Source organism: Triticum dicoccoides, chromosome 6A, assembly GCF_002162155.2.
Source record: "Triticum dicoccoides isolate Atlit2015 ecotype Zavitan chromosome 6A, WEW_v2.0, whole genome shotgun sequence".
In the NCBI taxonomy this organism is placed as follows: domain Eukaryota; kingdom Viridiplantae; phylum Streptophyta; class Magnoliopsida; order Poales; family Poaceae; genus Triticum; species Triticum dicoccoides.
This window is the reverse complement of record NC_041390.1, coordinates 236,547,805-236,573,221: the sequence shown is the minus strand read 5'-3', so window position 1 is coordinate 236,573,221 and position 25,417 is coordinate 236,547,805.

The following is a 25,417-nucleotide window of genomic DNA, read 5'->3' as shown; positions in this document are numbered from 1 at the left end:
ACGAGGCACAGGGGCGTGCCCAGGGGATGGGCGCTCCCCCACCCTCGTGGGGCCAACGGGACTCCCCTCTTGTAGATTTTTGTTCCAGTAATTTTTATATTTTCCATAAACATTCTCTATTGATTTTCATCGCATTCCAAGAACTTTTATTTTTGCACAAAAGCAACACCATGGTAATTCTGCTGAAAATAGCGTCAGTCTGGGTTAGTTCTAATCAAATCATACCAAAATCATATAAAACTATTGTAAAGATGGCATGAATACTTCATAAATTATAGATACGTTGGAGATGTATCACCCTGCTAGCTAGGACCCACCATAGTGGGAGGCTGACTTGTGGGCCTACTAATATGACGGGGACGGAGGGCCTTGTCAACTTAGTCAATATGAATGATTCTAGCTCCAGTGACCGTACGATGTCCATCCAACAGTCATAGTGCTTCTTCAACCTCTAGTCTTCTTGCTCCAGCCGCCCAAAGAAGCGTCGGCCGTGCTGCCGGCTCCTGCCTCCCATGTCCGGCTGTGCTTCCACCGCTGTCCATGCCATCCCGCTATACTCACCCACACCTCCTGTTATTCTCCGGTGACGACAGCCTCACGCCACAGCCAAAGTAGTCAACCCACGTACTCCCCTCTACGTGGGCATCCATTGGTGTGTCTTCCCTGGCTCCGCGTCGTCCCCTTCCTAGGCCTTGCCATTGTCCACCTCCCTGGTGCTCTCGGTGCGGTGTGGTCAACATGGTCAAAGAACGATTTCCATTGGAAGAGTACTGTACGTGGAGAGGATGACAGCTGGGTCCACGGCCACAGCAAGGAAGTGCCTCATTTTTATACGGAAAATAATGGTTTCACAAAAAAACCGTTTCCACCCTTACTTCTGGGACCCACCAGCTACATCTTCGCACGCAAGGAAGTGCCTGATAGTCGGGACCCACCTGGTCAAAGCGTACGTAGCATTGTCATTCTGGTCACGAACGTGTACGTACATACGATCGATCTGTCTGCAGGCTACAACGATGAACCGTGGCCGTGTAAGGAAGGGCATGTGTCGTAGTAGAGGCGCACACGTGTCGTAGTAGAGGCGCACATGGAGCATGTACACATATGTACAGCGGCCAAGGTGCAAGAAAGAAAATACAACCATGTACGTACATACGGGTGGGGTCTTGAACGCCTACTCGTGCATACGTACGGCCAGGGCTCGTGTAAATGGCTGGGTTGGAACGGAGAAGCTGCGCCATTGTCCTGATCATGGGAGGCAACCGGCTAGGTCGGAACAGAATGCGTCGTCATGTTCATCGGGAGCCAACCTGCTTGGACAGAACAGCCGATGGAAATGAGGCATGGCGTACCGCAGAACGGAGGAATCGGCCCTGTGTTCGACCGGACACGGTGGAAACGTGATCCTGTTCATCGGGAGGGGTCTAGCATACCGCAAAATGGAGGAAACGGACCTCCTATGGTGGAAATGGGTTCCTGTTGACCAGGAGGGGTGTGGCGTACCGCAAAACGGAGGAAACAGACTTGTGTTGGAGCGCTACGGTCGAAACGGGGGTCCTGTTCATCGGGAGGGGTGTGGCGTACCGCAAAATGGGACTCCACGGGATACTGTTCATCTCCACCATCGACCTCCTCCAGCCTCCACGGGCTCCTGCTCATCCACTGTCGACCTCCTCCAGCATCCACCTGCGACTGTTCATCCACGGTCTCCTGTTCATCCAGCCTCCACTGCGCGCTCCTCCACCGACTACTATTCAACCACCCCTCTCCACGGGGTCCTGTTTAACCACCCCTCCATGGGCTACTATTCATCCAGCCCTCCACCTGCTACTGTTCATCTAGCCCTCCACGGGGTCAAGTCATCCAGCCCTCGATGGGGTCCTGTTCATCCACCGGCTTGATCGATCGGGGTAATGTTCATCCAGCGGCAACGGCCTCTACTACCACAGGGTCCTCTTCATCTAACCACCCACCAGGAACTGTTGATCCAAAGCCCCCAACAATGCTCACTGTTCATCCAGAGGCAGCATCGATCGGCTTCAGTTAGAAGCAGTAGAGAAGTAATCACTCGGGTCCAGTTAACAGCAAGGGATCAATCAATCGCTCGGGTTTAGTGACACGTAGCCTGCAGTTCAATCGCCCGGGTTCAGTTAGAGCCCAACGCCTCGCTCGGGTTCAGTTAGAGCCCAACGCCCTGCACACACGCGCGTACGTACGAGAGAAACGCGCATCGCTAGGCCCCCGACCACCCACTGTAACAGAGAACTCCCCGATATTTTCCTCGCCCCCGCTTCTACCATGGTTTTTACCGTCATGGACGGCCCAAAGAATGTCATGCAGCTGCGTCTCTGGCCCGCCCAGTATAAAAAGCCCATTTTCTGTCATGATTTTTTGTCATAGAAGTAGGAGCTCACCACATCTATGATGATACCTGGTTTTGTCACAATTATCGTCATAGAAGTGTCATAAGTATGACAGAAAAATTCGTTCGGCCCAAAATGTCACAGATGTGTCTTTTTTTGTAGTGCTTGTATCCACTATGTTCTAAGATTGATGTTGTTATGACTTTGCTTAATGCTTGTCACTAGGGCCCGAGGACCATGATTTCAGATCTAAACCTATTATGTTTTCATGAATATATTTGTGTTCTTGATCCTATCTTGCAAGTTACAGTCACCTACTACGTGTTATGGTCTGGCAACCCCGGAGTGACAATAGTCGGGACGCTTCCCGATGATGACCGTAGTTTGAGGAGTTCATGTATTCACTACATGCTAATGCTTTGGTACGGTTCTCTATTAAAAGGAGGCCTTGATATCCCTTAGTTTCCAATAGGACCCCGCTGCCATGGGAGGGTAGGACAAAAAATGTCATGCAAGTTCTTTTCCATAAGCACGTATGACTACATCGGAATACATGCCTACATTATATTGATGAATTGGAGCTAGTTCTGTGCCACCCTATATTATAACTGTTGCATGATGAAGGCCATTTGATATCATTATCCATCACTGATCCATTGCCTATGAGCTCATTCATATTGATCTTTGCTAAGTTACTTTTTCATTGCCACTGTTACAATTGCTACAAAACTACTATTGTTACTTTTGCCACAGATACGTCCATTTTGCATCATGTTTTCTATAACGTCCCGGATGTAACATTCCATAATTGTAACTCCAACTCTTGCCATTTTCGGCAATGTTATATGTTATATCCTTCGTGGTTGGGTTTTTTCCTTGTTTTGCATTTTGTTCATGTCATGCATTTCATCTCATGTCATCATGTGCATCTCATTTGCATTCGTGTTCGTCTCATGCATCCGGTCATTTTCCCCGTTGTCTATTTTGGAATCTGACACTCACACATTCACTCGTTCACCTCTCAGATCTCGTCTCGTGAGCGGGATAAAAATGTTCTCGGAATGGGCCGAGAGTTTTTGAGTGGCCTTGGTACATCACCGGTAGGCCGCTTGTCAAATTTCGTTCCATTTGGAGGTCGTTTGATGCCCCAACGGTTAACCGTGTACCCACCGAAACCCCTCTCTCCTTTCAGCCCAACACCCCTACAAAACAGCCCACTAGCCCATCTAAACCCCCTCCATGCTCTCCGTCGTTGGATCACGATCATGTGGGCAAAAATCGCACCTCAATAGCCCTCTCCTAGCTCCCAGAATCTATAAATAGCCCCCCTCCGAAATCACAGGCAAACCCTAGCTCCCCCTCTCCCGCCGCCACCGGACGCGTCCGTGATGGTCGGACACGTCCGCCGCCACCCCACAGCTAACCGCCGGCCGCCACGTGGCCTCGGACACCGCCAGCCGCCGCCGGCCCGCCAGGCCCGCGTGAGGCCCTCCCGGCCTGCATCGCCTTTGCTGCCACTCGCGCGCGCCGCCTCCATGTGCCTGCGAGCCACCGCCGCCGCCTGGACCTCACCGCACCACCGCGCCGCCGCCTCCTCGTCGGCCCGCTAGCTCGCCGCTCCGCGCCCAGCGCCGCGGCTTGCAACCAGCACCTTGCCCGATCCGCATGGCCCCGCCAAGATCCGGCGACCTTCGCCGTCCCCGCTCCGTCGCCGGCCGGATCCGGTGAGGTCCGCCGTCACCGTCGGCGGCCACCACCACCTCAGGGATCTCGCGCCGCCATGACCCGATCCACTTCGCTCCCGACACCGTTGACCTCGTCTTCTATTTTTTTGCAAGGTGAAATATCTGTAAGACCCTGAGATGTGACATTATGTGTGCCACTTTGCCATGTCATAACTTCCTGCTCATAGCTCTGTTTTGCGTGCATAATATGTCAAAATGTTCATCTCGTGACGCTCCTCATGTTGGTATAGTTTACATGCATGTTAATGTCGATATTGATGCCCTAATCATCGTTGCAAAAGTGCTAAATGATGTTATCTGTTGGAGACTATCATAACTTGTTGATTTGTCTTTTTCATAGCATTTTGTGTGTTTATCTTTTGAGCTTCGTGTCTACATGTCTTAGGAGCATCTTCATGCCATCTTTATAGTGGTGCCATCCTTGTATTTTTATGTGCCCTGTAGTGACTAGCACAAGCATGCAAAGTAGGCCATTTGATGTTGCTGATTTCAGGGACTTTGTGTTTTCTGCTAAGTCTTTTCCTGCTACATTATGTTGCCATGTTAACTTGATGCCACAAGTGAATCAATGCGTAATTTGATGGAGTTCAATAAGGATGTTTTGAAGATATTGTTCTGCTCTATCTATCCATGCCTTTGTTTGCAATTATGGGGTGCTTTTGCTTGTCATTACCATGCCCTCATTTTGCTAAATATTATTGTTGTCAGTCTATTAACAGGAGGTGCATTTTTGCCATGTGTTTTGCTAGTGATCCATGCACCCTATGACCATGATCTTGCCATGCTAAGTTTCATAAATGTGTCTTCTTACTGTTGGTTGCTTTTTTATGCCATGAAATGCTTTGTGGTGAGTTGCACAAGCTTGCAAAGTTGCTATCATGAATCTGTTTCTGCCATGCATGATTATCCTCGAAGTTTGAAACCTGTTCATATCACTTGCCATGTTTGCATGGATGCTACCATATTTTCTGTGGATCTTTGGCTCAAGTTCAGCAAGGGAGTTTTGTTCATTGCCTTTAGTACTAGCATGTCATGCTCTTGTTTACCATGATAGGTTCATGTAGCATGTAGTTTCCTAGCTCTAAACATTGCTACTTGATGCTGTTTTTGTAATGCTCAGTGAATTTCTGCTAAGTCTGTTAAACTGTTGTCATTTGCATTTTTGCCATGTTGTTTTAGACTTGTTCTAGTGAGTTCTAGCAGTAGCTCAGTGTTCCCGATTTGTAGAGCTTCACCTGTACTTCACTGCCATGTGTTTTTTATGTTGGAGTGTTGTAGCATATTTTCATGATGCATCTTAAGTGCTATCTTGTTGTTGAGCACAGTTTTGCTTTGTTCTTGTTTTGCTCGTCATTTGCAAAACGTGCATCTGTTTCCGGTGATCTTCATATCGATTTTGACTGAAATCTCTCAATCTATCCGGTGGCATGCTTGGTTTGCCAAGTTGGTGCCACATTCATCTTTTCCCTTCCGGAGTACCCATATGCATTGCACATCATATATTGCATCCCATGCCATGTCTTGCATCATGTTGCTTGTGCATTGCACCGTGATTGATTGTTGTTCCCTTTCTTATGTTCTTGCTTTGGGTAGAGCTGGGAGACGAGTTCGTGAATGAGGATCATGTCGAGTATGTTTTCGAGGAGCAAGATTTCGATAACCCTGAGAACTTTGCAGGCAAGATGATCATTACCCCCGATATAACTTCTATCTTTGCTTTCTAGTTGTTTGCTCTATCGCTATGTCGTGCTACCTACCACTTGTTTATCAAGCCTCCCATATTGCCATGTCAAGCCTCTAACCCACCTTCCTAGCAAACCGTTGTTTGGCTATGTTACCGCTTTTGCTTAGCCCCTCTTACGGTGTTACTAGTTGTAGGTGCAGTGCAGGTTGTTCCATGTTGGAACATGGATATGTTGGCATATCACAATATCTCTTATATTTAATTAATGCATCTATATACTTGGTAAAGGGTGGAAGGCTTGGCCTTTTGCTCAGTGTTTTGTTCCACTCTTGCCGCCTTAGTTTATGACATACCGGTGTTATGTTCCTTGATTTTTGCGTCCCTGACACGGTGAGGGTTTATGGGCCCCTCTTGACAGTTCGCTTTGAATAAAACTCTTCCAGCAAGGCCGAACATTGGTTTTACCATTTGCCTAATAACAACTAAATTTTCCATAGGGAGTAATTAACCCGAGGATTCTTAATCAACAACCTGGGCCAATGCTCCTCATGAGTGTTGGTCCAAACTAGAGCCCCTTGCAGCGACGCCATGGGGAAACTCGAGGACTAGTTTTAGTTATACGGATTGCTCATCTGAACGTGGCCTGAGACGAGATACGCGTGGCTACTATTAGGGTGTCGGCACGTCAGGAGGTCTTGCTAGACTTGTTTTACCATTGTTTAAATGTCTTGTGCACCGGGATTCCGAGTCTGATCGGAGGGTCCCGCGATGGAGGATTGTCTCCTTGGGTCGTGAGCTTGTCATGGGCTAAATCGGGACACCCCTGCATGGTTTAAACTCTCGAGAGCCATGCCCGTGGTTATGTGGCAGATAGGAATTTGTTAATATCCAGGTGTAGTGAACTTGACACTGACTTAATTAAAATACACCAACCGCGTGTGTAACTGTGATGGTCTCTTTTTGATGAGGTTCCAGAAGAGAACACGGTGGGGTTATGTTTGAACGTAAGTAGTTCAAGATCACTTCTTGATCACTTCTAGCTCTATGTCTGATGTGTAGTCTCTCATCTTACTCTTGTACTCGTATGTTAGCCACCATATTTTCTTAGTTCTTGCTGCAACTTCACCATGTAATCACATCCTACCTTTAAGCTTAAATAGTCTTGATCTCGCGGGTTTTGAGATTGATGAGTCCTTGATACGTCTCAAACGTATCTACAATTTTTGATTGTTTCATGGTATTATATTATCTGTTTTGGATGATAACAGGCTTTATTTTACACTTTTATATTATTTTTGGGACTAACCTATTAACCGGAGGCCCAGCCCAAATTGTTGTTTTTTGCCTATTTCAGTGTTTCGTAGAAAAGAAATAACAAAAGGAGTCCAAAGGGAATGAAACCTTCGGGAACGTGATTTTTGGAACAAACGTGATCCATACGACTTGGAGTGGACGTTAAGCAATCAACGAGGAGGCTACGAGGCAGGGGGCGCGCCCTCCACCCTCGTGGGCCCCTCGTTGCTCCACCGACCTACTTCTTCCTCCTATATATCAATAAACCCCGCAAACATCCAGGAGCACCACGAAACCCTATTTCTACCGCCGCAACCTTCTGTACCCAAGAGATCCCATCTTGGGGCCTTTTCCGGAGCTCCGCCGGAGGGGGCATTGATCATGGAGGGCCTCTACATCAACTCCATGGCCCCTCCGATGACGTGTGAGTAGTTTACTTCGGACCTTCGGGTCCATAGCTAGTAGCTAGATAGCTTCTTCTCTCTCTGTGGATCTCAATACAAAGTTCTCCTTGATTCTCATGGAGATGTATTCGACGTAACTCTTCATTCTGCGGTGTGTTTGTCGACATTCGATGAATTGTGGATTTATGATCAAGTTTATCTATGAACAATATTTGAATCTTCTCTAAATTCTTTTATGTATGATTGGTTTATCTTTGCAAGACTCTTCGAATTATCAGTTTGATTTGGCCTACTAGATTTATCTTTCTTGCAATGGGAGAAGTGCTTAGCTTTGGGTTCAATCTTGCGGTGCTCGATCCTAGTGACAGAAAGGGAAATGACACGTATTGTATTGTTGCCATCGAGGATAAAAAGATGGGGTTTACATCATATTGCATGAGTTTATCCCTCTACACCATGTCATCTTGCTTAAGGCATTACTCTATTCTTATGAACTTAATACTCTAGATGCATGTTGGATAGCGGTCGATGTGTGGAGTAATAGTAGTAGATGAAGAATCGTTTTGGTCTACTTGGCACAGACGTGATGCCTATATACATGATCATGCCTAGATATTCTCATAATTATTCACTTTTCTATCAATTGCTCGACAGTAATTTGTTCACCCACCGTAATACTTGCCACTAGTGAAACCTATGGCCCCCAGGTCTATTTTCCATCATACAAGTTTCCAATCTATTTTATTTTACAATCTTTACTTTCAATCTATATCATAAAAATACCAAAATTATTTATCTTATTATTATCATCTCTATCAGATCTCACTCTTGCAAGTGGCCGTGAAGGGATTGACAACCCCTTTATCGCGTTGGTTGCGAGGTTCTTATTTGTTTGTGTAGGTACGAGGTGACTCATGCGTGGTCTCCTACTAGATTGATACCTTGGTTCTCAAAAACCGAGGGAAATACTTACGCTGCTTTACTACACCACCCTTTCCTCTTCAAGGGAAAACCAAAGGAGTGCTCAAGAGGTAGCAGCCCTCGTGACTCACAGTTACTACAAACACAGTTGTAGGTGCTGATGATACCGATGCGGGTGATGCCACCGAGCTCAAGTGGGAGTTTCACGAAGACCTTGGCCGTTACTGTGTTTCCTTTCCGGAAGGGACGATCAGAACTTAGCATGGGGGTTGTCTTATTTTCATTTGGATCCGTCCGTAGTCGGACCTTGTGCGTACTCTGAATGATGTATGAATATTTTGATCATTGTGTGATGTGGCGATTGTAAGCCAACTATTTACTCCCTTGTTCATTTACATGGGAATGTGTGAAGATGACTCTTCTTGTGATCATACCAAAATGCGGTTATGCCTCTAAGTTGTGCTTTGACACGTAGGAGATATAGCCGCATCTTGGGCGTTGCATTTTATTACTGTTATTTACAATGTTTTTATCCATAATAATGCTTTTTGGAGTAATTCTAATGCCTTTTCTCTCATAATTTGCAAGGAACACACCAAGAGGGAGAATTCCGACAGCTGGAAATCTGGACCTGGAAAAGCTATGTCAGGCCACCTATTCTGCACAACTCCAAATGAGCTGAAACCTCACGGTGATTTTTTTATGGATTATGTCGTGGAAATGTCACGGCAAAAGTCCTAGTGTGAGGACTTAGTCGTGAGGCCAACGCATCTATGTGGTAGCTTGAGAGGGGTTGATTGGGACGAGAGAGGCAACACACAAGACAAGAACTTAGACAGCTTCGGGCCCCGGGAAACGTCATCCGGTAATAGCCCTACATGTTGTTTATGGCTAGGTCTCATTATGCTCATGAGGGAGACTTCATAAATCTGGCTCTGCTCTAGTTGTGTCTAGCCTTAACGATTATTTTCTTGCCCCCTCCTCTTGGGGTGCCCCGCCCCTCCTTATATAAGTTGAAGGGGCGGGTTACATGTAGAGTCAAACTCGGATTAGGACATAAACTATTTCGACGTCTTACCATGGGCTTCTTAACGTCTTGGGATTCTTAACATCTTGGGCTTCTTAACGTAAGACAGTTTACAATACAGCTTAAAATCTAGCTTACAATCTAGCTTAACTGTCTGGCTTAACTGTCTGGTTTAACTGTCCGACTTACATGAATGTGTCTGCCGGCTTACAATGATTGACTGTGTCTGCCGGCTTACATGACTGTGTATGTTGGCTTACATGACTGTGTCTGCCGGCTTACATGACTGTGTCTGCCGGCTTAACCTGCTTAACTGTTCCCGTCGGCTTATAGTCTGCTGGATCACCAATGAAACATCAAGTCCCAGCCGGGTCATATCTCCAGCTGTGTCACACCGCGGGGTATATCCCCGGCATATTATTATTTAATAAATATTGGAGCCAATATACACCAGAGGGGGGCACCAGGTGGGCACAACACACTTGTGCGCGCCAGGCCCGCCAAGCGCACCTTGGTGGGTTGTGGCCTCCTCGGTCCACCTCCGGTGCCCATCTTCTGGTATATCAGTCATTTTGACCTAGAAAAAATAAGAGGACTTTTGGGACGAAGTTCCGCCGCATCGAGGCGGAACTTGGGCAGGAGCACTTTTGCCCTCCGTGGAGCGATTCTGCCGGGGGAACTTCCCTCCTGGAGGGGAAATCATCGTCATTATCACCACCAACAACTCTCCCATCTTGGGGAGGGAAATATACATCAACATCTTCACTAGCACCATCTCATCTCAAACCCTAGTTCATCTCTTGTATTCAATCTTGTTACTGGAACTATAGATCGGTGCTAGGGGGTGACTAGTAGTGTTGATTACATCTTGTAGTTGATTACTATCTGGTTTATTTGGTCGAAGATTATATGTTCAGATCCATTATGCATATTAATACCCCTCTGATCATGGGCATGTTTATTGTTTGTGAGTAGTTACATTTGTTCTTGAGGTCACGGGATAAATCATGTTGCAAGTAATCATGTGAATTTGATATGTGTTCGATATTTTGATGGTATGTATGTTGTTATTCCGTTAGTGGTGTCATGTGAACGTCGACTACATGACACTTCACCATATTTGGGCCTCAGGGAATGAATTGCGGAGTAGCAAATAGATGATGGGTTGCGGGAGTGACAGAAACTTAAACCCCAGTTTGTGCGCTATTCCGTAAGGGACCTATTGGGTCCTAGAGTTTAATGATATGGTTAGAATTTATTGTTAATACTTTTCTCGTAGTTGCGGATGCTTGCGGGAGGGTTAATTATAAGTAGGAGGTTTGTTCAAATAAGAACATCACCTAAGCACCAGTCCACCCACATATCAAATTACCAAAGTAGCGAACACAAATCGAACCAACATGATGAAAGTGACTAGATGAGATTCCCATGTACCCTCAAGAACGCTTTGCTTATTATAAGATACCATTTTGTCCTGTCCTTTGCCACAAAAGGATTGGCTAGCTTGCTGCATACTTGTTACCATTATCTTTATTTGCTCATTACAAATTATCTCGCTATCAAACTACTCGCTACTTATAGTTTCAGCACTTGTAGATATCACCTTACTGAAAACTACTTGTCATTTCCTTCTGCTCCTCATTGGGTTTGACACTCTTACTTATCTAAAAGAGCTACAATTGATCCCCCATACTTGTGGGTCATCAAGGCTATTTTTTGGCGCTTTTGCCGATGAGTGAAGCGCCTTTGGTAAGTGGAATTCTGTAAGGAAACATTTATATAGTGTGCAGAAATTTATTGTCACTTGTTACTATGGAAAACAATCCTTTGAGGGGTTTGTTTGGGGTATCTTCACCTCGTCCAGAGCCACAATTAGCAACCCCTCAACCTACTGCACCTATTGAAAGTAATGAATATGAAATTCCTTCGGGTATGATAGAACAAGTGCTAGCTAATCCTTATGCAGGAAATGGAACGGAACATCCTGATATGCACTTGATATATGTGGAACAAGTTTGTGGATTATTTAAGCTTGCAGGTGTACCTAGGGATGAGGTGATGTGAAAGGTTTTCCCTTTATCTTCGAAGGGAAAAGCATTGGCATGGTATATGCTATGTGATGATATTGGATCATGGAATTGGAATTGTTTGAAATTGGAGTTCCACCAAAAATTTATCCTATGCATCTAGTTCATCGTGAACGGAATTATATATATATATATATATATATATATATATATATATATATATATATATAATTTTTGGCCTCGTGAAGGAGAAAGTATCGATCTAGCTTGGGGGAGGCTTAAGTCAATGTTATATTCATGCCCCAATCATAAGCTCTCATGGGAAATTATTATCCAGAATTTTTATGCTCGGCTTTCTCATAATGATCAAACCATGCTTGATACTTCTTCTGCTGGTTCATTTATGAAGAAGACTATTGAATTCTTGTCGGATCTTTTGTAAAGAATTAAACGCAACTCTGAAGATTGGGAACTCGACGAAGGTAAAGTGGCAGGTATTAAACTTAAGTATGATTGTTTTAAATCTTTTATGGATACTGATGCTTTTCAAAAGTTTAGCACTAAATATGGACTTGACTCTGAGATAGTAGCCTCCTTTTGTGAATCATTTGCTACTCATGTTGAACTCCCTAAGGAGAAGTGGTTTAAATATCACCCACCTGTTAAAGAAGAAATTAAAAACACAGTACCAGTTAAAGAAGATACTATACTTTATAATGTTGATCCAATTGTCCCTTCTGCTTATATTGAGAAACCCCCTTTTCCTGTTAGGATAAATGTAACACCCACAATGTAGCCGCATGGTAGTTTTGTTGCAAGAGGGGTAATCTTCACACAATCCCATGTACTGAATAGAAAGGGATACAGAGTTCGCTCACAATCGCCACTTCACACAATTAACAAGTTAAACATACATCATCCAGAGTACAATGAAAGTCCGACTACGGAACCAAAATAAAAGAAGACAACCCCAAATGCTAGATCCCCAATCGTCCCAACTGGGCTCCACTACTGATCATCCGGAAAATACACATAACAACGATCAAGATCTTCATCGAGCTCCCACTTGGGCTAGGTTGCGTCACCTGCACTGGTATCATCGGCACCTGCAACTGTTTGGAAGTATCCGTGAGTCACGAGGACTCAGCAATCTCACACCCGTGAGATCAAGACTATTTAAGCTTATGGGTAGAATAGGGTAATGAGGTGGAGCTGCAGCAAGCACTAAGCAAATATGGTGGCTAACATACGCAAATAAGAGCGAGAAGAGAAGCAACGCAACGGTCGAGAAGCTAGAAGTGATGAAGAAGTGATCCTGAAACTACTTACGTTCAAGCATGACACAAGACCGTGTTCACTTCCCAGACTCCATCGAAAAGAGACCATCATGGCTACACACGCGGTTGATGCATGCTAATTAAGTCAAGTGTCAAGTTCTCTACAACCGGATATTAACAAATTCCCATCTGCCACATAACCGCGGGCACAGCTCTCGAAAGTTTATACCCTGTAGGGGTGTCCCAACTTGGCCCATCGCAAGCTCTCACGGTCAACGAAGGGTATTCCTTCTCCCGAAAAGACCCGATCGGTCTCGGAATCCTGGTTACAAGACATTTGGACAATGGTAAAACAAGACCAGCAAAGCCGACAATCCTGATAGGAGTTGCACATATCTCGTTCTCAGGGTAACACCGGATGGGCAATCCGTACAACTAAAACCAGCCCTCAAGTTTCCCCGAGGTGGCGCCAGAAGGGGCTCTAGTTCACACCAACACTTAGAGAAGCACTGGCCTGGGGGGTTAAAATAAAGATGACCCTCGGGTTAATTACTCCCAAGGGAAAGGTATAGGTTGGTAGGCAAATGTAAAACCAAAGTTGGCCCTTGCTGGAGGAGTTTTATTCAAAGCGAACTGTCAAGGGGTTCCCATAACACCCAACCGCGTCAGGAACACAAAATCAAGGAACATAACACCGGTATGACGGAAACTAGGGCGGCAAGAGTGGAACAAAACACCAGGCATAACGCCGAGCCTTCCATCCTTTACCAAGTATATAGATGCATTAATTAAATAAGAGATATTGTGATATCCCAACATAACCATGTTCCAACATGGAACAAACTTCAGTTTCACCTGCAACTAACAACGCTATAAAAGGGGCTGAGTAAGAGCGGTAATTTAGCCAAACAACGGTTTGCTAGGAAGGAGGGTTAGAGGCTTGACATGGCAGTACCGGAGGCATGATATAACAAGTGGTAGGTAGCGCAACATAGCGGTAGAGTGAACAACTAGCAAGCAAATATAGAAGTGATATTGAGGTTATGTTCATCTTGCCTGAGATCCTGCAAGGAAGAAGAACGAGTCCATGAAGAAGGCAAACGGACATAGTCGAACGAATCCTCACAACTCCGGAATGGAACCGAAGCTAAGGAGAGAAGGAACCCGGAAAGAAGCAAGCAACATAGTAAACAACCATCACATAAACCTGGCATGACGCAAAACCAAGTATGATGCATGTCCGGTTTAAAGAGGCATGGCATGGCAAAGTGCACAAACAATACTACAAATTAAGTGGAGCTCAATATGCAATGAGTTGCATATTGACGAGACACCACATTCAAACATTTAGTTCACTCTCGTTTATGTACCCAACAATATTAAATGTTGTTAAACATGGCAAGAGGTGAGGCATATGAAAACTACCTATCTAGGCAAGTTTAAATGAGACCGGAACAACAAACAACAAGTCCGGAAAATCCTCATATGCAAATTATGGATTTGGTACTATTCTACCCTAAACCATATTTTAGAGTTGTTAACTATGCAAAGCAAGTACACCATGTTAAACTAGGCATTTTTCTACCACATTTACATATAAAGATTATTTAAATCCGAGCTACGGTTATTTAGTTATGAAATAAAACATTTTAACCTGATATTTAAGCAAATTAATGCAAACAACAATTTAAACATGTTTCACATGGATGAAAGTGGTATATTATTAAACTAGATGAAGTTCTAAGCATTTTTCATATATAACTTGTTTTAATACGATGCATGGTTGGTGAGTTATTAAATGCATGATGTTGGAGGGCTTTTCTGCAAAACTGCAGTGCACTGGATAATTCGCTAAACGTCCAGAAAGGAAAAAAAGATGCGGGCTGAATCTGGTGTACTGCTGGGCGCTAGATCTGAGGGGGGCTCACCATGGGCCCTCAGGCCGGCTGGTGGAGAGCCTGGGTCACGGGCGCTCGAGGTTGGGCCTCCACAGGGCCCATGCGATGGGTGGCTCGTCCTGCTCCTCGTTCCCGCCTGGATCAAGCGAAGCAGGGGCGCCGCCGCAACTCCAGCGAGGCAGGACACCGGCGGATGGCGGGGACGGGGCGGATCTGGAGGGTGGTGCGACGGGGCAACCGGATCCGGGGACGGCCGGCCGGTTTCCAGCGACGATGAGGCTGCCCGGCGATGGGGCGGCGACGCGCGGCACTGCAGCGGCGGCACCTGTCCACGGGCAGAGAGAGGTGAGACACGAGAGAGGAAGGAGGAGGGGAGCAGGCGAGGGCGATCGGGACCTGGCGCGGTTAGTGGCGAAGGCGAGGAGGAGCGCTCGGGAGGTGTCGGCGGCCTGGTGCGGGGGCACGGGGCTCGCGGGTTGGTCCTAGATGGGCTTTGCAGGGCCCGCGAGCATCGCGGTGGCGCGGGGAGACCAGTAGGTGAGGTGGAGGCGCGAGAGTGGCTCTGGGTGTCGGCGCAGGTGGCGGCCGGCCCTGTGTGGGCGGCGCCAAGTGGTGAGGAGGGGCTGGAGCGGCGCGAAAATATAGGGGGAGGGGGCTAGAGGTAGGTGGAGAGCTAGGGATGCCCAAAAATGGGAAGGGGACTGTTTAAATAGGGTAGGGGCTAGGGTTTGGTGGGTTTGAGATCGTTTCGGAGCCGTATGATCACCATCGGACGGTTCTGAAGCGGAGGGGATGTGTAGGAAGGCTAGATGGGCTGTGTAGATGTGTTGGGCTGAGAAGAGAGAGAAGCAGAGCGGCCCGGCAAGGTTTTGGGAGACCGAAAACGTCCGACGTTAGACCGACTATATTGTCGTTATAGTTTTCCATTGGTGAAAGTGCGTTATATCGACTAGAGGGGGGTGAATAGGCGATTTTTATGAAATTCTTCACTGAGGAATTTGTTGGTGAGGAAATTCCTTAGCGAAGAACTACTAGCAGCGGAATAAGTACTCAAAAGTAAACACAATAGAATACAACATAGTCATCATGATGAAATGAAGACAGGCACAGAGTACAGGAAGCGTACTCTCAGGATAACTCAGGATGAAGGCAAACAGACTGAAGAAATCGAACTGAGGAAACTCAGAAAGTCTTCAGTCAAAGTCTTCAAACACAGATATGAACAAACATACAACGCAGTTATGAGGAAATGAAAGAGTTGAGGAAATAAAACCAGTAAGCTCGGTGAAGACAATGATTTGGTAGACCAGTTCCAACTGCTGTCTCAGTTGTACGTCTGGTTGGAGCGGCTGAGTATTTAAACTCGAGGACACACAGTCCCGGACACCCAGTCAAGGACACTTAGTCCAAGACACCCAGTCCTCACCGTATTCTCCTTGAACTAAGGTCACACAGACCTCATCCAATCACTTGTGGTAAGTCTTCAGTCGACTTCCAAACCTTCACAAACTTGGTCACTCAGCGATCCACTATTCCTCTTGGATGCTCTAGACCATGACGCCTAACCGTCTGGAAGAAGCACAGTCTTCAAAGGTAACAAGCGTCGGATCCACTCAGGATCAATCTCTTCAGTGATGCTCAATCACTTGGGGTTTGTAGGTGTTTGGGTTTTGGGTTTTGGGTTTTTGGTTTTTCCTCACTTGATGATTTTCGCTCAAAGTCCTCGGAGGATGGGTTGCTCTCAAATGACAAGTGTCAGTTTCTCTCAGAGCAGCCAACTAGCTAGTGGTTGTAGGGGTCGGCTACTTATAGCCTAGGGAGCAGCCCGACATGATAAGACATAAATGCCCTTCAATGATATGACCGTTAGGTGGATAGATATTTTGGGACAGCTGGCGCATAGCACAACAACGGTCGGAATTTTGAGTAGTAAAATCCTCAGGGCTATCATGTTCCTCACTGTGTAGGCAATCAGCACTAGCGAATTCCTAACTCCTCAGTTAGGACAAATTCCTCAGACACCAGAAGAACTTCGTCTCTGTCACTGAAGAAATTGACTGAACTGTATGAGATTTCTAATGGCTTCACTCGAAGGGATTGGTAGGTGTAGGATTTGAGTTGAGCATAACATGGAAATTTTTCCTTAGTATTTCCTCGACCCCCTTTAACAGTACGGTGTTTCCTATGACTCAAGAAAGAGAAAAACAAAACTATGAAAACGAAAGTCTTCAAGCTTCATATTTCTCGCATGAATATGAAGTCTTCACGGACACACCAATTTCTTCACTTTCAAAGTCTTCATGAAAGTCTTCAGAAATACCAAAATCTTCAGTCGAAGATATTCATTTTTAGGGGTCAACTTTTCCTATAAATATCAAACTCCTCATAGACTTATAGACCTGTGTACACTCACACACGCATTAGTCCCTTAACCTATAAGTCTTCAATACACCAAAATCACTAAGGGGCACTAGATGCACTTACAATCTCCCCCTTTTTGGTGATTGATGACAATATAGGTTAAGTTTTCAACGGGGATAAACATATGAAGTGTAAATACTGATATTGAGGAATTTGATTGCAAGATATAGAAGAACTCCCCCTGAAGATGTGCAGAGTGAGGAATTTTCTTTTGAAGCAATGCACACTTGAAGAGTTGAATCATGGAGATCTCCCCCTATATCTTGTAATTCATACACGCATTTAACATATAATATGAAGAATTTGAAATGCATGATGAAATATGGTGCCTGATGAAATTCAACATGCGTGCAATAATATTAACAAGGAATAAGCATGCAGAATAGTGCATCAAGAGTATCAAAGCACAGTGCATCAAAAGTATCAGAGCACCATCGGGTTTAAGATTACAACTCGACCCAATAAAGTTTCAGAAGAATGAGAGTTGTAACTTAGCAAAAAAATGCCCATATAGTAGACCCGCTTGAAGACTAACTCATATTTCTCCCCCTTTGTCATCGAATGACCAAAAGGATCAAAAATGAGAACTAACGCCCCTGAAGATAATCATGTTGATGAAGGAGCACCAGCGTTGTTGGGGTCGTTTGTTGATGTAGGGCCTGCCGCAGTGTCGTCCAAATCTTCATGTTCATCAGTGTCGCGTGATGAAGAATATGAGCTGGCCACCGGAGAACGAACCTTGACCTTCTTGAATTTCTTCGGTGGAGGTGCAGACCAGTCAAAATCTTCATTAAGACCCATGTTCTTCAGATCTTCTTCACCATACAGATGTGACAGGATTGCTTAGGTGCGACCGAAGACTTGATGGAGGTAGTAGTGGTTTTTCTTCACTGCATTGTGTGTGGCAGTCATGTTGTGAAGAAGTGAACCAAACTGACGCTTAACCTATTTGTGATTTCGATCGACCTTCTGGTGAAGACGAAGCAGAAGTTCACGGTCAGTCATCACGCCGGAGCAGTGGCTTGAGGAGTGGACTTAGGTGCATTGGCAGAGTCATGTGTGGCAGAGTCATCATTGGTGGAATATGATGCAGCTTTGCGAAATTGACCATCCAATGGATGAATGCCTTCATCAATTACAGTTGGTGCCTTGCCCTTTCCATCAACTGAGGAATATGTCTGCTTGAGGACTTCAATTGGGGGCAAGTAGCTGAGATGATTCTAGAAATCAGCTTTGTAGTTGAGTGAAGACCTTGTCCTGAGGAATCTCATGATCCAAGGTGCATAAGGCTTCAGCTCAAACGGAGACAGTGCAACATTGGCCATAGTCCTCATGAAGAAATCATGATAATTGATAGGAATGCCATGAACGATGTTGAATACCAGATTCTTCATGATGCCAACAATTTCCTCATTAGATGAGTCATGGCCTTTGATAGGAATGATTGTCCTTGTAAGAATATGATAGACAGTTCTGGGCACGTACATCAATTCCTTCACGAGGAATTTGGTTCTTGGTGCTTGACCTGGCTTCAAAGGTTTCATCAGCACCTGCATGTAATGATGTGTGAGCTCAGGTTCACTGTAGATGCAGCGAGCTTCTTCAGGGGGAGGACTGAGTGGTAGAGGACGAAGCAATTCAGAGGCTGGTGCAGTGTAGTGAGTGTTTTCAGACATCCAGTCCAGCACCCATGAATTCACATCTTCAGCATCTCCGGTGATGTGCAGTGTTGCATAGAATTGAAGAATCAGTTCCTCATTCCAATCGCAGATGTCAGAGCAAAAGTTGAGCAGCCCAGCGTCATGAAGAGCACTGAGGACTGGTGCGAAGCACGGCAGAGATTCCATATCCACGTGAGGAATATGCTCATGGTAGAAAATCTTCTCCTTGTTGAACAGCACTGAGGAATAGAAATTTGCTTGACTGGCAGTCCAGAAACGCCTCTTCCTAATGCGAGCAGAGTCATATGGGTTGTAATCTTGGAAGAATATGTGCTCGCCGAAGAAATCATCAGCCTTGAACTTTTGCTTGCATGAGAAAGGATCATTTGGCTTCGGCAGAGGAGTGTCAGTGAGTTGCATCACGACTTCAGGAATCTCAATCGCAGGTTCTTCAGGCTAAGGAATTTCTGGTTCCTCCTCAGTGGCAGTCTGCGTAGTTGGTTCTGCAGCAGCAGCAGTTTCATCAGTGCTAGTGGCTAGAATTTCCTCATGGACAGATGCAGTGGGATGAGTTTCTTCAGAGCTGATGTGAACAGTTTGTGTGGGGGACTGAGGAATCTGCTGTAGAGGAGTGAACATTGGAGAGTTTGGATGCTGACTTTCCCAGAATTCATCACTGATGACGGGTGTAGAGCAGCCAATGTCCACATCATCATCTTCTATTTCTTCAGCGCCAGCCTCTTCAGCTGTGAACTGAGGCATAGGTGAGGAGATGATAGGTGTTGAAGGGATCGCATCCACTTCAATTTCTTCATCCAATGGTTCAGACGAGGCAGCAGAATGAGTTTCTTCATCAGATCCGCTGGGGATCACATATTCTTCATCAAAAGGAACAAGGTCCTTTGATGTCCTGGTTGAGATGGGAATAGCATCAATCGGATGTGCAAATGAACTTGTCATAGGCTTCATTTTCTTTGGAGCTGAAGAATCTGAAGCAGCTGATGCTTTCCTTTTCTTCACTGTAGCATGCTCTGCAGCCTTGGTCTTCTTCACATCTGATGCAGATGGAAGGATTGGAGTTGAAGTTGGTGCAGGAGTAGCTGAGGAATCTGGTTGATTTTCTTCAGGAACAACTGATGTAGTTGCCCTGATTTCTTCAGTTTCTTCAGGTGCACCACAAGTGGATGCCCTGGCAATTTCTTCAGCGACTGGAGTGCAGTCATCAGCCCTGGAACTCACATTTTCTTCAGTAGCCTGATTTTCATCAGTGGTGCTGGCATGTTTTTCAGTCGGCTGAGCAGATGCTTCAGCCTAAGGAATTTCCTGTTGCGTTGGGGCAGCAACATTTGAAGTGAACTATTCAGTTATCTTTACAAATCTAACTTTGGCTCCTTGCCAATCAGCATAGTAGGCTTTGAAGTCATCGCTGAGGGTTTTGATTTCAGATTGGATTTTTACAAGTTCATCAGTTGTCATAGTGACAACGTTGTTCTTCAGAAATTTCTCCTTCTTGTACTGCGCTTTCTTGATCTGCCTGGCCTTCTCAAATTTCCACTTTTCTTCTTCAATGAAGTGGGTCAGCATGTGACTTTGGCCAGGAGTCAGCTTGAAGTCAGGCAAGGGAGTGTTGGGGTCCTTGTGCCAATCATCAATGTAGTCGAGGATCAGCTTGGGATCCAAAAGCAGTGGCACCTCTGATCCTTTGGCTCTAGCGGCCCTGACTTGCCTGCCTCTGATGATTTCTGGAAGTTCATCATCATCAGCTTCGTCTTCATCAGACGGCACTTGGAAAGCGACTTGCTTCTTTTGAGGACTTGGGCGTGGACCTCGTCCAGCAGTGGCCTTTGTCTTCAGTAGTGAGGGGCCAGCTGAGGAACTTGGTGCAGCTGAGGAACTAGCTGAGACACCTGAGGCAATGGAGATGCCGGCAGTCCTTTGGCACGAAGCGAGATGCACAGGTGCTGAGGATTTGGTCGGAACAGCTGAAGGCTTTGGCAGAGGAGCTGAGGACTTTGGAGGAATAGGAGTAGCATGAGGAATTGGCCGTGAGGGCTTTGATGATTCTGGTCGTGAGGGCATTGCTGAGGAACTTGGCCTTAAAGGCATTGTTGGTGAAGCACTTGGCTTGCGCGCAGGCTTCTTTGACATAGCCTTCTTTGGCTTGACAGCAAAGGCCTCAACAGAGGCAGCAGCAGCAGCAGAGTCTTGTAACATCCCTAGCCTTGCCATGCACTAGGCTAGCACTTGTGTGTTGCATCATGTTTAAATTTTTATAAAGCTGAAATGGGGATCGATCAAACCCTAGCAACAGAAAGAATTCAAATAGGTTTAAATAAAATCTTTTTCAAAGAACCCGAAATGTCATTTAAAATGTTCATGATTTATGATAAAGGTGAAAACCTCTGCCAAAAATGATGAGCATATTTCTTGGACATTTATGGATTTTTGAATTAAATCATAAGTATTTGAATTTGGACATTTAAATGCTATAAAATATTTTAAATGTCCAAATAATTTTGAAAGCATTTGAGGGCTATTGGAAATAGCTTCAAAAGTGCCCACAATTATTTTCAGGATTTTACAAAATGAATTAGTATTTTTGCTAATTCAAAACAGAGAAATAAAAATAGAAAACAGAATTAAACAAGAGAGAGAGAAGTGCTTACCTGTAGCCCACCTGGCATAGCCACCTGGCCGGCCCAGCTGGCGGCCCAGCCCACCACCGCTTCCTCCCCTGTCGCCTTCCTCCTCTGCCAGGAGGACGGGCGCGTGCCCGACACGCGCGCACCGCCGTGCGGCCACCTCCTGCCTGCTTGCTCGCTGCTGGAGACAGCCCCGAGCGCCACGCACTCCCCCTTGACCGCCCCGTACCCCTCTCACTCTCCCATGCCCATTCCTCTCCTTTCCCTCGCTCTTTCGCGCGACGCCCGAGGACCACCGTCGCCGCCGTTCGCCTTTGCCGCGGACACCAGCATCCCCATGCCAAGCCAGCTAGCCCACGAGCTCCGCCTCATCTGCCTCTTCCTCCTCGGCGATTCTCCCGGCCTCGGACACGCTGCTTCATCGTCACCAGCGCCGTTTCCGTCGCCGGCCACCGAAGCTCATCGCCGTCGATTCGGGAGCTACCGGACGTCCCCGACCTCGCCCTCGCGCTTGTTGGACTCGCTGTGAGCACCTGCATCTAACCCCCCTAACCCCGCTGCTTCTTGCTCACCGTAGCTGTCGCCCCTTGCTTCCGCAGCATGCCGCCGGCCGAGCTCGCCGCCAACGCTGCTCCGGTGACCATTTGGTCACCCCGGCGACTCCAACACGCTCGTAGCACCCCGTAGAGCAGCCCCAGCGCATCAGTTGGCTCGCTTGCGAGCTGCAACACCGAACCCGCAACTCACTCGAGCTCCGGTCGCCGCTGTGCTCATCGTCGGCGCCGTTCCGGCCACCCCCGAGCCGAGCCACCACCCCGGCTGGATGCGGGCAAGCCTCAGCTCCCCGTAGGTGGTCTCCTCCGTTCAAATGTCGTCGGAGCAGCGCTTCCGCGCTGCTCCGCCGCGCCTGTCCTCGCCGGTAGGGGTTGACTCGCTGACCGGCGTGGTTTGACCCTGCTGGCTGGGTTGACTCCCCCCATCTCTCTGTCCCACTGACATGCGGGCCCCGCCCGGCTAATTAATCTAGTTTTGGGTTTAAATTTAATTAGTTTAACCTAGGTTAGTGCTAATTAAACTAGGTTAGTTTAGTTAGACACTGACACGCGGGACCCACTGGTCAGTTTGACCTGGACTGCGCCTGTTGACCGCTGACATCACAGTGACGTCATGCTGACGCAGTAACTCATTTTCTGGATTTATTCTTATATAGGAAATTATAGAAAATGTTGCAAACTTCTAAAATTCATAGTAATTCAACCGTAACTCCAAATCACACAAGTTATATATGAAAAATGATCAGAAAAATCCAAAGAATCTGAATATGACATTTTCATGCATGTCTGAACAAGTTAACCTCACTAAATGGGACAAATGATGATTAGGGCAATTTATGAAATAACATTTGGAGTTGGAATTTGATCTTGTTTGAGTTCCACTTCAATTAACTTGGCTAGATATTGCATTAGGTAAATTCAGTACCTTAACATGACATGTCATTCAAGTGAATGTGCATTGCATTGATTGTGTTCCTTCTTTGCTAGTCGGTGATTGTCCCCTCTCGATAGACGTGCTTCCGACGATGAGATCGATGACACCGATGAAGAGTTATACTATCTTCAGAAGTGCCAGGAAAGCAAAACCCCCTGGTTCATTCCGATACAATCCCACTCTCTCGCTCCTGCTCTCTTTTACTGCATTAGGACAACGACGATTCAACTGTTACATGCTGCGGTAGTTGAACCCCTTTCCTTTGCATGACCTGTCATTGCCACAGTAAATAGATGAAACCCACTAGCATGAGTAGGAGTTGTTTGAGCCCTGATGTGCCTACTAATTCATGCTTGTTGTCATGCCTGCTACTGCTTAGAGTTGAGTCGGGTCTGATTCATCGGGAATGAATTGGAATGTGGTGAACATGTCCTACTATTAAGAGCTAAGTGTGTGAACACGATTTGGTAAAGGTAGCGGTGAGAGGCCATATAGGAGTACATGGTGGGTTGTCTCATCGCAGCCGTCCTTAGGAACTGAGTTCTGTGTTTGTGATCCATGAACAGTTACTACCACACATTGGGTTCCGTTAACTCGGCCCCTCTCGGCTTATTAATCAACTCGATCTCTGTCTAGGAGTTGCAACTAGTTTCTGGTGTTTGTAGGTAGTGTTAGTAGTCTACCAAGTGGCACCCAGTATAGGTGGGCTTGGGACAGACTAGGCACAGTGGCACGGTGTACCAAGTGGCACCCAGATGGTGGGCTTGGGAACCCTGCACACATCGTTTGGGGCCGTGAGCGACACCCCGGCCGGATCTCCTTGCGGATGGAACCCGAATAGGCGATAAACCTGGAAGAGAGACTTGTTGGTTAGTCAGGTCGTGGCCGACTCCCTCGCCCGGCTTCCGCTTGAAGGTTGTCGAGGTACATGATGTGTACAGGGCGATAAGTGGCGAGAGCGTGTGTGAAGAAGTACACCCCTGCAGGGTTATCATTATCTATTCGAATAGCCGGATTCCTCGGATATGGAAACTTGGAACCCTTGCATAGTTCATAGACAAGTGAAAGTGGATACTCTAAAATGTGCAAGATAAGCGTGAGTGCTATGGATGGCCTTCTTGTAGGGAGACAGGAGCGGATCCATAGTGGTGTATTGGTATGGTGAATTTGTGGACTCGTGTGCGCCACCTCAAAGAGTTACTTGCAGTCGTAGTTCAGGATAGCCACCGAGTCAAAGCTGGCCTGCTGCAGTTAAACTCCACCACCCCCTTTGTTGATACCGATGCATATGTAGTTAGTTCTGATGTAAGTCTTGCTGGGTACATTTGTACTCACGTTTGCTTAATTTATGTTTTGAAGAGAGACTTCAGTTCCGCTAGTAGTTCCGCTTGGACTTCGACGTTTAGCTCGTTACCTCAGCTATGATCTTGTACCTTGGGAGGGTCTTGTAGATAGTCAGGCTTCTCAGCCTTTTTCATTTGTAGATGTCTGTACTCAGACAAGTTAAGCTTCTGCATGTGCTTTGACTTGTATGCTCTGAATGTTGGGTCATGAGACCCATGTTTGTAATATCTCGCTCCTTGGAGCCTAATAAATAATACTTGAGTCGTAGAGTTATGTTGTGATGCCATGTTGTATTTACACATATCAAGCATATTATGTGTATGATTAAAATGCTTGGTATGTGTGGGATCCGACAACCTAGTTGTTTATCCTTGGTAGCCTCTCTTATGGGGAAATGTAGTCTTGTGCTTCCATGAGCCATAGTAGTCCGCTACAGCCCGGTTCACTGGAGTCCTGCTAGCCCAGCACTACTGCTCCGGAACACTTGACTGGCCGGCATGTGAATCACTTTGTTCCTGTGTCTGTCCCTTCAGGGAAATGTCACGCGGTGACATCCGGAGTCCTGCCTAGCCTGCTACAGCCCGGGTTCCTGGTGTCCTGTTAGCCCAGTGCTACAGCTCGGATTCACACGCTGCTGACCGACATGCTCGATGTTGATTCATGTATGCCTGTCCCCGTAAGTTAGTGCCACTTTGTGTTCATGACTAGTCATGTCGGCCCGGGTTCTCAGTCATATGGATGCTAGGGACACTATCATATACGTGAGCCAAAAGGCGCAAACGGTCCCGGGCCATGGTAAGGCGACGCCCGTGGGAATACCGTGCGTGAGGCCACAAAGTGATATGAGGTGTTATAGGATAGATTGGTGTGACTTAGAATCGGGGTCCTGACAGCTTTGGTATCAGAGCCTGACTGCCTGTAGGATTTCCAAGCCAACCTGGTCGAAGTTGAGTCTAGAAATTCTTTAGTTATGTAAGGGAATTGATTGTGGAAGGGAACGTAAGGCTCTTTTTACTCCTTGTCCTCATGACCTTCTGATCTGAGTCATCTTATCTTTTCTACGGGGTTAAGAACTAGGCTTCTCTTCTATCTCTCAGGATGACATGTTATGAAACCGTAGTTGCCTAGGATTGTTGAGTTCAAGCCTCAGTTCAGTTCCTACTACCTTCATATGTTCATATCCGGCCTCAGAACCTTGATATTATGATATTGAGTGGTTATG